At 43.6% G+C, this 13,990-nt stretch overlaps 1 non-coding gene across 1 annotated transcript; it reads right to left on the reverse strand.

Annotated features, from left to right (window-relative positions):
- Positions 1-12,983: 12,983 nt before the first annotated feature.
- Positions 12,984-13,058, reverse strand: Trnas-cga. Its single transcript has one exon. It is a non-coding gene; the product is annotated as a tRNA-Ser (tRNA).
- Positions 13,059-13,990: the final 932 nt, after the last annotated feature.

Consider the following 13,990-nt stretch of genomic DNA (forward strand, 5'->3'; position numbering starts at 1 on the left):
TCTCTTTTCCTCTTTGTTTAATTTTCTCTCTTTTTCTCCTTCTCTCTCATTTTGTGCAGTTATCTTTTTCCTGTATCCTGCTCTAATGTTCTGTTCCTCTGCTTCATTTGTTCCTCTCTTTTAGTTTTTTAATTCATTTCCTGTTTCTCATTCTCTTTTTCCCATTTTCTGTATTTGACTTTTTATGGATCCTGTCACTTTCACTGTTTCTCACTCTATCTCTGGTTCTGTCTGTTTCTCCTTTTATCTCCCCTCGTCTCTCATTTTCTCTGTTTCCCTTCCACCCTCTCTCTCTCATCTACATCTACATGTCTACTCTGCAATCCACATTTAAGTGCTTGGCAGAGGGTTCATCGAACCACAATCATACTATCTCTCTACCATTCCACTCCCGAACAGCGCGCGGGAAAAACGAACACCTAAACCTTTCCGTTCGAGCTCTGATTTCTCTTATTTTATTTTGATGATCATTCCTACCTATGTAGGTTGGGCTCAACAAAATATTTTCGCATTCGGAAGAGAAAGCTGGTGACTGAAATTTCGTAAATAGATCTCGCCGCGACGAAGAACGTCTTTGCTTTAATGACTTCCATCCCAACTCGCGTATCATATCAGCCACACTCTCTCCCCTATTACGTGATAATACAAAAGGAGCCACCCTTTTTTGCACCCTTTCGATGTCCTCCGTCAATCCCACCTGGTAAGGATCCCACACCGCGCAGCAATATTCTAACAGAGGACGAACGAGTGTAGTGTAAGCTGTCTCTTTAGTAGACTTGTTGCATCTTCTAAGTGTCCTGCCAATGAAACGCAACCTTTGGCTCGCCTTCCACACAATATTATCTATGTGCTTTTTCCAACTGAAGTTGATCGTAATTTTAACACCCAGGTACTTAGTTGAATTGACAGCCTTGAGAACTGTACTGTTTATCGAGTAATCGAATTCCAACGGATTTCTTTTGGAACTCGTATGGATAACCTCACACTTTTCGTTATTTAGCGTCAACTGCCACCTGCCGCACCATACAGCAAACTTTCCTGAATCGCTTTGCAACTGATACTGGTCTTCGGATGACCTTACCATACGGTAAATTACAGCATAATCTGCGAACAACCTAAGAGAACTGCTCAGATTGTCACCCATGTCATCCTCTCTCTCTCTTCCTCTGGTTCTCTTTCTCTCCTCCCATTCGTTAGCTCGTGTGTTAGTATCAATAGTAGCCCACTGCAACTGCCTGTGGTTGAAGCTGGAATTAACCACGAGCATTGGAATGCCTCAGTCACGTGATCTAGGTTACTTTACCGAGACATGTGCTGTAGTGGATAAGGCAATGTGCTCGCATTGGTAAGGAGTTTTTAGTACTCTCCATGTCTGCAGCTTGTGGTCTTGCGGTCCCGGGTTCGATTCCCGGCGGGGTCAGGGATTTTCTCTGCCTCGTGATGACTGGGTGTTTTGTGTTCATCAACATTTCATCATCATTGACTTGCAAGTCGCCGAAGTGGCGTCAACTAAAAAGGACTTGCAATACGGCGGCCGAACTTCCCCGCATGGGGCCTCCCGGCCAACACTGCCATACGATCATTTCATTTCAGTACTCTCCATAAATAAATAAATGCAAGTGCCGGAATGGTTTCCCCGCAAAGGTCATAGCACGATTCGTATCCAGTCTCGGCTCGTACTCATTTCATAATGATCAGGTCGTAAATAGGATGTTAAATCTTGGTCTGCCTTTCTTCCTGCCGTGTGAGATTATTACCGCGTCCGAACTTGATTTTGCGATGTGTAACATATCTACATTCAACTATGTTACTGACTCAAGTAAGTGCTTTCCTTCGTATTTTATGATGAGTGTAAAAATCGATTTCATCGACTTTCTGGTGCCCACCGCACTGCTCACGCCTGCGCCCTTGTACTCTGTCGAAGCTTACTTAACCTCCATTTTCCCCCTCTGCCCTCGCTGGCCCTTCGCAACAGATGTATCGCCGAGCAAACCAGCTATCACCGTCCCGCAATCAGCGCTCAAGTAGCGCCCCCATACGGCGGATAATCCGCGAAAATCCACAGTGGCCACGCTCAGTGGAGTGCATCTGGGTTTGGCCGTGGCGGGGAGCAACGGGTGGCGGTCTGGAGTGTACCGCTCCAGGGCACGCGTCCCACGGGACGCCGCGGCTGGAGCTGGAATACTCCCAGGGGGACCGCGGTCACTCCCTGTGTGTGTGTGTGTGTGTGTGTGTGTGTGTGTGTGCGCGCCACTTCTCCAGCGCTGGCTCTGAAAGCGCGGCTTATCCAGCGTGCGGGCCGCGGCCCATCTGTCGTAGCCTAACTGGACAGCCGTGACAGGGCAGACCAGAAGAGACCACAGAGCTCTGGCGGTAGCTCACGTATACAGCAACGCCAGTTTACTCACCAGCTGCCGTGCTGTCCGCACTGGAAGCGCAGGTTGGCTCACAACACGCAGCGGAGGTAGGTTAGTGTGATGAAATTCTGGTCTTAGGTAAAATCGGTAAGCGGGTCGAAGGCTTCCATCCAGTCACTCACTGATCAGTCTGGCCTGGCAACGAGAAGACAGCAAAAAGAAAGCTGAAATTTTAAATTTAGCATTTGAGAAATCTTTCACGCAGGAGGAGCGTACAAACATACCGCCGTTTGAGTCTCGTACAGATTCCCGTATGGAGGACATAGTGATAGACATCCCTGGAGTTGTGAAGCAGCTGAATGGGTTGAAAATAAATGAATCGCCAGGTCCTCATGGGATTCCAATTCGGTTTTACAGAGAGAACTCTACTGCATTGGCTCCTTACTTAGCTTGCATTTATCGCGAATCTCTTGCCCAACGTAAAGTCCCGAGCGACTGGAAAAAAGCGCACGTGACTCCTGTGTATAAGAAGGGTAGAAGGACGGATCCTCAAAGTTACAGACCAATATCCTTAACATCGGTTTGTTGCAGGATTCTCGAACATATTCTCAGTTCGAATATGATGAATTTCCTTGAGACAGAGAAGTTCCCGTCCATGCATCAGCTCGGCTTTAGAAAGCATCACTCCTGCAAACCGCAACTCGCCCTTTTTTTACATGATATCTTGCGAACCGTGGATGAAGGGTACCAGACGGATGCCATACTCCTTGACTTCCGGAAAGCGTTTGACTCGGTGCCCCACTGCAGACTCCTAACTAAGGTACGAGCATATGGGGTTGGTTCCCAAGTATGTGAGTGGCTCGAAGACTTCGTAAGTACTAGAACCCAGTACGTTGTACTCGATGGTGAGTGTCCATCGGAGGTGAGGGTATCATCTGGACTCCCCCAGGGAAGTTTGGTAGGTCCGCTGTTGTTTTTTATCTACATAAATGATCTTTTGGATAGGGTGGATAGCAATGTGCGGCTCTTTGCTGATGATGCTGTGGTATACGGGAAGGTGTCGTCGTTGAGTGACTGTAGGAGGATACAAGATCACTTGGACAAGATTTGTGATTGGTGTAAAGAATAGCAGCTACCTCTGAATATAGATAAATGTAAATTAATGCAGATGAATAGGAAAAAGAATCCCGTAATGTTTGAATACTCCATTAGTAGTGTAGCGCTTGGCACAGTCACGTCGATTAAATATTTGAGCGTTACATTGCAGAGCGATATGAAGTGGGACAAGCATGTAAGGGCAGTTGTGGGAAAGGTGGATAGTCGTCTTCGGTTCGTTGGTAGAATTTTGGGAAGATGTGGTTCATCTGTAAAGGAGACTGCTTATAAAACAATAATACGACCTATTCTTGACTACTGCTCGAGCGTTTGGGATCCCTATCAGCTCGCATTGAGGGTGGAAATAGAAGCAATTCCGAGGCGGGCTGCTAGATTTGTTACTGGTAGGTTTGATCATCACGCGAGTGTTACGGAAAAGCTTCAGGAACTCGGGTGAGAGTCTCGGGAGGAAAGGAGGCGTTCTTTTCGTGAATCGCTACTGAGGAAATTTAGAGAACCAGCATTTGAGGCTGACTGCAATACAATTGTAATGCCGCCAACTTATATTTCGCGGAAAGGCCACAAAGATAAGAGAGATTAGGGCTCGTACAGAGGCATATAGGCAGTCATTTGTCCCTCGTTCTGTTTGGAAATGGAACAGGGAGAGAAGATGCTAGTTGTGGTACGAGGTACCCTCCGCCACACACCGTATGATAGATTGCGGAGTATGTATGTAGATGTAGATGTTTGGAACAGTGTTCAGCATGGGCGGTTCGTAGTAGGGAAAGGGGGCGAGGGCGGGCAAAAGGATGTATTTGCCCCCTCCTGGAATTTGTGACAGACTTTTTATTACTTTCAGAACTCTTAACTTGTTTCTAGAAATGATTGTCTCCGATTTAGGATTACCGAATGCAAGGGGAAACACAGTGGCTTTAACAAACACTACACTGTGTGCTTGTCAGGTTTTTCGTGGCGGCGGTTTTGACATTGTTTTGCAATCTTTTGGTATTTGGACCTTTAGAGGACGTTGCAGATATAGAGCACCGGATCTTTCACCTGTCGCCGGCCGAGTGGTTCTAGACGCTTCAGTCCCTATGCTGCTGCGGTGGCAGGTTCGAATCCTGGCTCGGGCATGGATGTATGTCATGTCCTTAGGTTAGTTAGGTTTAAGTATCGGGTGATCAAAAAGTCAGTATAAATTTGAAAACTGAATAAATCACGGGATAATGTAGATAGAGAGGTACAAATTGACACTCATGCGTGGAATGACATGGGGTTTTATTAGAACCAAAAAATTACAAAAGTTCAAAAAATGTCCGACAGATGGCGCTTCATCTGATCAGAATAGCAATAATTAGTAAGCCAAAGCAAAGATGATGTTCTTCACAGGAAATGCTCAATATGTCCACCATCATTCCTGAATAGTAGCTGTAGTCGAACAATAATGTTGTGAACAGCACTGTAAAGCATGTCCGGAGTTATGGCGAGGCATTGGCGTCGGATGTTGTCTTTCAGCATCCCTAGAGTTGTCGGTGGATCACGATACACTTGCGACTTCAGGTAACCCCAAAGCCAATAATCGCATGGACTGAGGTCTGGGGACCTGGGAGGCCAAGCACGACGAAAGTGGTGGCTGAGCACACGATCATCACCAAACGACGCGCGCAAGAGATCTTTCACGCGCCTAGCAATATGGGGATGTAGTGCTACAACGATGAAAATTAATATTACGGCAATGTCAAACCTTATTTTCATGATTTAAAGAAGTATTCATGATATTAAAAAATGTAATTATAATTTTATTATTTTCATGTTTGTGCTCAGTGTATCAAAGACTTTCTAGTGCACGGAATAAATTAGCATTGTTTGTACTATGAAACTATATATGATTGTTAAGGGTTAAGCATGTAATAATTCGATGTAAGTCATTTTGTTGAGTCTGAATTTTGTTCTCGTACTGGTCGGTAGAGAAGAAAAAGTTCCTTAATCGATGTGAAGGTATAAAGGATTTAAAAGGGAGAGAGAGAGAAGGTAAATACAATTTATTCAAAACAAATATCTCCCAACTGTAACGTCTTGTCATTTCCTATAACTAAAAATTGCAAGGTCTAATCTGAGGCTGTGCTGAATAATAGCGAAGAACATTTATGTTATCATATATTTTCTTCGTTTGATCACGGTTGCGATTCGCATGTTTCTTTTTGTTACGCTCCGTGTTATGAATATTTTCATTATACGCGCAAAAGTTCACACAGCTTTAATCAAGCCTGCGTCTTTCGGAAACGATAACTTTTAATCAAGACAATTACGCGAATACCGTCTGAATTGCAACCGTGATCGCAAATGTGTTTCCTGGACCAAATAATTCTTATAAAATGTGTATTCTCCAAAGCGAGCAGCATTGCACTATCGCTGACTCGCAACAATCTAAAGAGTAAAAAACGGTGCTTAAATAAAATTGCAACCTTATAATAATTATTATTATCCCATTAAATAAATAAATAACAATTCAGTGGCTAGCCAATCAATAAACAGAAGGAGCATGTCATTCCAAGCATGTGTGTCAATTTTTACCTCTCTATCTACATTATTCTGTGGTTTATTAAGTTTTCACATTTATACTGACTTTTTGATAACCTGGTAGTTCCAAGTTCTAGGGGACTGATGACCTCAGATATTAAGTCCCATAGTGCTCAGAGACGTAACGTGTATCCACAGGATATGTTGCCTGTAATTGAAGAAGTGTCATGATGATCTCTCTATTGGCAAAAGATTCCGGAACAGTCCCCCATTCGGATATCCGGGAGGGGACTGCCAAGGGGGAGGTTACCATCAGAAAATCATTGAATAATCAACGAAAGGATAACGTTCTACGAGTCGGGGCGTGGAATGTCAGAAGCTTGAACGTGGTAGGGAAACTAGAAAATTTGAAAAGGGAAATGCAAAGGCTCAATCTAGATTTAGTAGGGGTCAGTGAAGTGAAGTGGAAGGAAGACAAGCATTTCTGGTCAGATGAGTATCGGGTAATATCAACAGCAGCAGAAAATGGTATAACAGGTGTAGGATTCGTTATGAATAGGAAGGTAGGGCAGAGGGTGTGTTACTGTGAACAGTTCAGTGACCGGGTTGTTCTAATCAGAATCGACAGCAGACCAACACCGACAACGATAGTTCAGGTATACATGCCGACGTCGCAAGCTGAAGATGAACAGATAGAGAAAGTGTATGAAGATATTGAAAGGGTAATGCAGTATGTAAAGGGGGACGAAAATCTAATAGTCATGGGCGACTGGAATGCAGTTGTAGGGGAAGGAGTAGAAGAAAAGGTTACAGGAGAATATGGGCTTGGGACGAGGAATGAAAGAGGACAAAGACTAATTGAGTTCTGTAACAAGTTTCAGCTAGTAATAGCAAATACCCTGTTCAAGAACCACAAGAGGAGGAGGTATACTTGGAAAAGGCCGGGAGATACGGGAAGATTTCAATTTGATTACATCGAGGTCAGACAGAGATTCCGAAATCAGATACTGAATTGTAAGGCGTACCTAGGAGCAGATATAGACCCAGATCACAATATAGTAGTGATGAAGAGTAGGCTGAAGTCCAATACATTAGTCAGGAAGAATCAATACGCAAAGAAATGGGATACGGAAGTACTAAGGAATGACGAGATACGTTTGAAGTTCTCTAACGCTATAGATACAGCAATAACGAATATCGAAGTAGGCAGTACAGTTGAAGAAGAATGGACATCTCTAAAAAGGGCCATCACAGAAGTTGGGAAGGAAAACATAGGTACAAAGAAGGTAGCTACGAAGAAACTATGGGTAACAGAAGAAATACTTCAGTTGATTGATGAAAGGAGGTAGTACAAACATGTTCCGGGAAAATCAGGAATACAGAAATACAAGTCGCTGAGGAATGAAATAAATAGGAAGTGCAGAGAAGCTAATACGAAATGGCTGCAGGAAAAATGTGAAGACATCGAAAAAGATATGATTGTCGGAAGGACAGACTCAGCATACAGGAAAGTCAAAACAACCTTTGGTGACATTAAAAGCAACGGTGGTAACATTAAGAGTGCAACGGGGATTCCACTGTTAAATGCAGAGGAGAGAGCAGATAGGTGGAAAGAATATATTGAAAGCCTCTATGAGGGTGAAGATTTGTCTGATGTGATAGAAGAAACAGGAGTCGATTTAGAAGAGATAGGGGATCCAGTATTAGAATCGGAATTTAAAGGAGCTTTGGAGGACTTACGGTCAAATAAGGCAGAAGGGATAGATAACATTCCATCAGAATTTCTAAAATCATTGGGGGAAGTGGCAACAAAACGACTATTCACGTTGGTGTGTAGACTATATGAGTCTGGCGATATACCATCTGACTTTCGGAAAAGCATCATCCACACAATTCCGAAGACGGCAAGATCTGACAAGTGCGAGAATTATCGCACAATCAGCTTAACAGCTCATGCATCGAAGCTGCTTACAAGAATAATATACAGAAGAATGGAAAAGAAAATTGAGAATGCGTTACGTGACGATCAGTTTGGCTTTAGCAAAAGTAAAGGGATGAGAGAGGCAATTCTGACGTTACGGCTAATAATGGAAGCAAGGCTAAAGAAAAATCAAGACACTTTCATAGCATTTGTCGACCTGGAAAAAGCGTCCGACAAAAAAAAAATGGTGCAAGCTGTTCGAGAATCTGAAAAAAGTAGGGGTAAGCTATAGGGAGAGACGGGTCATATACAATACGTACAACAACCAAGAGGGAATAATAAGAGTGGACGATCAAGAACGAAGTGCTCGAATTAAGAAGGGTGTAAGACAAGGCTATAGCCTTTCGCCCCCACTCTTCAATCTGTACATCGAGGAAGCAATGATGGAAATAAAAGAAAGGTTCAGGAGTGGAATTAAAATACAAGGTGAAAGGATATCAATGATACGATTCGCTGATGACATTGCTATCCTGAATGAAAGTGAAGAAGAATTAAATGATCTGCTGAACGGAATGAACAGTCTAATGAGTACACAGTATGGTTTGAGAATAAATCGGAGAAAGACGAAGGTAATGAGAAGTAGTAGAAATGAGAACAGCGAGAAACTTAACATTAGGATTGATGGTCACGAAGTCAATGAAGTTAAGGAATTCTGCTACGTAGGCAGTAAAATAACCAATGACGGACGGAGCAAGGAGGACATCAAAAGCAGACTCGCTATGGGAAAAAAGGCATTTCTGGCCAAGAGAAGTCTACTAATATCAAATACCGGCCTTAATTTGAGGAAGAAATTTCTGAGGATGTACGTCTGGAGTACAGCATTGTATGGTAGTGAAACATGGGCTGTGGGAAAACCGGAACAGAAGAGAGTCGAAGCATCTGAGATGTGGTGCTATAGACGAATGTTGAAAATTAGGTGGACTGATAAGGTAAAGAATCAGGAGGTTCTACGCAGAATCGGAGAGGAAAGGAATATGTGGAAAACACTGATAAGGAGAAGGGACAGGATGATAGGACATCTGCTAAGACATGAGGGAATGACTTCCATGGTACTAGAGGGAGCTGTAGAGAGCAAAAACTGTAGAGGGAGACAGAGATTGGAATACGTCAAGCAAATAATTGAGGACGTAGGTTGCAAGTGCTACTCTGAGATTAAGAGGTTAGCACAGGAAAGGAATTTGTGGTGGGCCGCATCAAACCAGTCAGTAGACTGATGACCCAAAAAAAAGTGCTCAGAGCCATTTGAAGGATTTTTTCCCTGTCGTTTCCTTGTACAGCCGTTAACGAGAGACAAAAAGGGACAGTTGCTACAATCAGCACAATACAAGTACGGCTACATTATGTCTACGCAACATCCATCCCAGATTGTCGAAAGAACATCCCCTTCACGTGCTGCCCATCTTGATCTCAGCAGTAGATACTTAGCTCCACAAGGTTGAGTGTTGTAGACTGAAGAACTTGGAGCCACTGTACTGTAGGTGTATTTCGCTATGCTTCACCTGTGGACCCAAATACAGAAGCAATGCCAATTTCTGTCCCGTTCGAGAGGAAAACATGGTGAAATATCAAAGTCTAAAAGTATTTCGACCTTCTTACACTATAAAGTTCTTAAACTATATGCGGTGAAACCCAGAACTACGTTTAGCCAAAGAGTTGTGAATTCTATAATCCACTCCATGTCCAGACAATAAGTGCCAAACCAGAGAGAGGAGGACTGCTGTGGTTAACAAAGCGGTACAAAAACTGGACTTGGGGCGGTAGTTAGGATCGATCCCTAGCGACAGGCTGAGCAGGCTCATGAAGTACCATCTACACTATGAGAGCTCTCTGTCTCTACCTGAGTCTTGTCCTGCGGTTATGCAGGGTCGACCATGGTTAATCAAATGTGGCGCATTTATGTAAAGGGTGGCTGGATGCCCTGCCAGTCGCCACCCCAAAACCCCCCGCGATGGAATCAGTGTACCCAAGTGTCTGCATCTAGTGTACGCCATGGAAGAATGCGAATGTCTTCAGATGTCTGTGAGTCGTCTAACTAAGGCGGAACGTGGGGACCATCCCAGCATTCACCTAGCAGGATGTGGAAAACCGCCTAAAAACCACATCCAGGCTGGCCGGCACACCAGCCCTCACTGTTAATCTGCCGGGCGGATTCGATCCGGGGCCGGTGCGTCTACCCGAATCCAGGAAGCAGAGCTTTAGCGCTCTCGGCTACCCCGGCGGGTCATCTACGCTATGGGAACAACTGACACAAATTCTATCTGGTGGGCCGCTTGAGTTCCCTGCGCACGGCCTGATTGGCTAACTTCAGTGCTAATTAACGCTGAAACGGGGTGACGTAGCGAATTTTTTTCTTAACGTTTATTTCTCAGCACAATGTATCCTGCAACGCTGTTGAAAGCTTTTCAAACTGTTTGTGACCAGACTGTATAAGTCAGTCTGCCACTGCTTCCTCTTTCTCCCCTTGCTTTACAGTATACCCCACTGTCACTGTTTCCTCGCCACTTACAGTGTCTCCTTTAGTCTTTCTTTCCCAGTGAAATTCTCCCCGCCACCATATCTAGACAACTAAGAAACTTTTTCTGTTGCACCCACGTGTCTAAAGTTCCGGTCCAAATCCGTCCTCCTATATATCTACTTACTAAAATTTTCCAGTCAAACATGGTCCAGACTGCCTTAACCCAATGTATGGTCTGTACTCATCGGTATTATACATTTCCACTGTCTCCTCTTTCTTTTGCTTCCTCTACGTCTATCCCCATCAGTATCTCTCTCTATTTTACTGCTACTGTTTCTCACTGCCCATCTTCTTCCTCTTTGTCTTCATCTATCTCTCTTTCTCGTTCACTGCCACTTTCTTTCACCCACCATCACTTTCCTTTTCTCTCTCTCTCTGCCACTGCCACTGCCTCCTCCCTCTTCCACAGTCGCTATCTCCCTGCTGCTCTCTTTCAGCACGATAAGATGCTAATATGTTCACATGCCAAAACTTTTGGCAAGGAAGATAGAATGAGGATTGAGGCAACTGATTCCCCAGTTCTCTGTCGGAGTCTTTTAAAGAGGAACGTATTTCTTTTTGTGCTCCAACAGGAGCATTTTTCAGCTGGTTCCCTTCATTTCCCTGTTACAGCAGGATGTGCTGCTTATATAAATCAGTCCTACAGGTCAGTGCAGTTTTTGCAGTTTATTTATATACTTTGACACATTTATATTCTTCGACACATATACACAACACATAAGTACCCGTACTATAAGGTTAACACAAAACTGTTTGCTTTACATTTGTTCTGAATACTTTGCTCATCAATCGAAAGTCATCGGAAAAAGTCGGCTTTCGGTTTGTATTTTAAAGGAGTAAATATTTGTTACAAAAATTTTACTGAATTTCCAGTCTTTCCAGTTTTAAATAATTTTTGGCACTCATTTTAAGCTCTTTGCAGACATGTTAATACGCTTTTTTCTCCATTCTTTGTCGCTGCAGTGCCACTTTGGGCGTATTTGTTTAGGGGTGAAGTGCCCTTTACACGGAGACAATACATCATCAAGTTATACACGTACAAATAAATATTTGTTAGATTCATTGTATGATGACCTCACAACGCTTGCCATGTGTTCACTACGTCAGTTCAAAGTACATTTACACCTCAGAACGTATAGTACGTGCATATTTTGCCTGTATGCTGTAACTTTGAACCTCTCGATCTCAGTAACGGCTAATGATGTCGCAAGAGGTTTCGACGTTCCCCGAGAATATCATCTTAAGAACACGTGGTAAAAATTCCGACCATTTGCCATGAATGAAAATTATAGAACTTAGCATCCCCACAATTGGTACTTTTTGCACCCAAAAATCGTAATTTTTCGGGGTTTTCTCAGGAACCGGCCATGATCAAATGTTGCTTTCGTAAGCCGCCTGAGGTTCACCTTTAACGACACCTAACGCAAAAAAAAGCAAGCGATGTGCTTAGTTTTCCTGGGCTGTAGGGAGTGTGCAATGTTTAAATTTTATCGCGTACCGTATGTCCGTTCTTCCTAATACAAATGATTGCTAGTCCAAAGGCTGTTCAAAACACTTGAACCCTTATTTCTGTGACTAATACAGTGCGAGGAATAACCCCATGAAAGATTGCATTTTCTCACCTGGCATTTGTTCTGATAGCCGACTCTCCTCCTCAAGATACTGTATACTCTTCCACTGGCCCACCAAGAGGCTGTCTCAAGATCTTTCGTTCAAATATGTCGAGTTGCTTTCCATCGAATTTAACGTCCATGTTTCAACAGCATTTCTTAACACTGGCGTCAAAAAATGTATACATCATAACTTTAACTTTCCTGAACAGCAGTGAAGATCTAAGATCTATTCTAAGGCCATAGTAGCACTTGGCGAACAATATTCGGTTCTCAATTTCGAAGCTCACATTGTTCGTACAAAGTACTTCTTATCCAAGGCAAGTGAATGTATGCACGATATCAAACTTATATGAACTAATTTCCATGATAAAGAGTTTATTAGGATAACCTTTTTTAGTCACAGGCGTGTGCTTAGTCTTCATTTTTTCCTGTAGATTCATATTTTTGGCAGCTCTTTCAAAAGTTAATATTCTAATTCTCAGAGAGCTGAAAGGCGACCTGTTTGGTTGACAAAAGCCTTTCAACAACTACGATTGCATAAAATATTTCTTTATTTAAGACAACCCGTTTCAACATACTGTGCAGTCATTTTCAGATCTTAAAAGCTTTTTGTTGTAAAACATGTTCATTTTACACTGACCTCACTCACAGGATGTCAAGTGAATGAAATAGCATATTTTAATAGGTTTGTCATCACTAAAATATTTAAAAACATAAAGCAGCTTATGTAATAGGCTATTTTCATATACCTATTTCTGACAGTTGCTTGTTGCATCATACGAACCCGTTCGCGACAGCACAACTGTTTACGTATGCAAGACTAGTAAAGGCTTTCAGAATGAGATTTTCACTCTGCAGCGGAGTGTGCGCTGATATGAAACTTCCTGGCAGATTAGAACTGTGTGCTCGACCGAGACTCGAACTCGGGACCTTTGCCTTTCGCGGGCAACTGCTCTACCAACTGAGCTACCGAAGCACGACTCACGGCCGGTACTCACAGCCTTACTTCTGGCAGTACCTCGTCTCCTACCTTCCAAACTTTACAGAAGCTCTCCTGCGAACCTTGCAGAACTAGCACTCCTGAAAGAAAGGATATTGCGGAGACATGGCTTCTTTCAATGCTCTTTGCGTTCTTGCAGTGCTATCAATATCGTCCGCAAATGTCAGCATCTGAACTGACTTGTGCAGGATAAACCCTTTAGATTCGATACTCTCAAATATTCCCAGAGACATACACTGAGAGCCAAAGAAATTGGCACATCTATCTAATATCGTGTAGGGCCACGCGAGCACGCAGAAGTGCCGCAAAACGACGTGGCATGGACTCGACTAATGTCTGAAGTTGTGCTGTAGGCAATTGACACCACGAATCCTGCAGGACTGTCCAAAAATCCTTAAGAGTATAAGGCGGTGTAGATCTCTTCTGAACAGCACATTGGAAGGCATCCCAGATGTACTCAATAATGTTCATTTCTGGGGAGTTTGGTGGCCAACGGAAGTTTTTTTACTCGGAAGAGTGTTCCTCGAGCCACTCTGAAGCAGTCTGGACGTGTGGGGTGTCGAATTGTCCTGCTGGAACTGACCAAGTCAATCGGAAGTCACAATGGATGATTAGACAGGTGATCAGACAGGATGCTTCGTACGTGTCACCTGAGAGTCGTATCGAAACGTATCAGGGGTCCGATGCCACTTCAACAGCTTGAACAGCCCCCTGCTGACATGCAGGGTACATGGATTCATAAGGTTGTCCATCCGCTCTATACAATTTGAAACGAGACTCGTCCGACCAGGCAACATGTTTCCAGTCATCAAAAGTCCAATGCCGTCGTTGACGGCCCCAGGCGAAGCGTAAAGCTTTGTGTCCCTCAGTCATCAAGGATACACGAATGGTCCTTTGGCTCCGAAAGCC

The sequence above is a fragment of the Schistocerca piceifrons genome, chromosome 10 (genome assembly GCF_021461385.2).
Source record: "Schistocerca piceifrons isolate TAMUIC-IGC-003096 chromosome 10, iqSchPice1.1, whole genome shotgun sequence".
Classification (NCBI taxonomy): domain Eukaryota; kingdom Metazoa; phylum Arthropoda; class Insecta; order Orthoptera; family Acrididae; genus Schistocerca; species Schistocerca piceifrons.